Raw genomic sequence first — 942 nt, 5'->3', positions numbered from 1 at the left:
GAGAAAACAGAGTCTATTGTTTTTATTCCAACTAATTCAAATCCAAGACCTACTCCACAGTTACCTTTAATGCCTGCTAATCATGGGGGAGACTTGCAAAATGATGATGGTGGTGGTTCTCTTATTGAGCCATTAGTTGGTGATCCTGAAGCAACTAATGATGATGTTGATGTTATTCCTGAACAGGTTATGCAGGAAGCTTCAGATGAGCCACAATTGAGAAGGTCAGCTAGACCTTGCCAACCTTCCACCAGATATTCTCCTCATGAGTATGTGTTGGTCACTGATGGGGGAGAGCCAGAATGCTTTGATGAAGCTATGTCACATGAGAAGAAAAGTGAGTGGTTGAAAGCAATGCAAGAAGAGATGAAATCCTTGCATGAAAACCATACCTTTGAGTTAGTGAAGCTTCCTAAAGGTAAGAGAGCACTCAAGAACAAATGGGTGTTCAGGTTGAAAATTGATGAACATTGCTCACAGCCAAGGTACAAGGCAAGATTGGTTGTGAAAGGCTTCGGACAGAAGAAAGGTATTGATTTTGAAGAAATCTTTTCACCAGTGGTCAAGATGTCTTCAATCCGAGTTGTGCTTGGCTTAGCTGCTAGTTTGAATCTTGAAGTAGAACAACTTGATGTGAAAACTGCCTTTCTCCATGGTGATTTGGATGAGGAGATCTACATGGAGCAGCCTGAAGGTTTTGAAGCAAAAGGTAAAGAGCAGCTAGTTTGTAAGTTGAAAAAGAGCTTATATGGGTTAAAGCAAGCTCCAAGACAATGGTATAAGAAGTTTGATTCTTTTATGGGGGATCATGGTTATGACAGAACCACTTCTGATCATTGTGTATTTATGAAAAGGTTTCCAGATGGAAACTTTATTATTCTCCTGTTGTATGTGGATGATATATTGATTATTGGCCATAATGCTAAGAAGATTCAGGTGGTG

This window comes from Populus euphratica, unplaced genomic scaffold (genome assembly GCF_000495115.2).
Source record: "Populus euphratica unplaced genomic scaffold, PopEup_1.0 scaffold7.1, whole genome shotgun sequence".
NCBI lineage: Eukaryota > Viridiplantae > Streptophyta > Magnoliopsida > Malpighiales > Salicaceae > Populus > Populus euphratica.
This window is presented reverse-complemented; position numbering follows the sequence as displayed.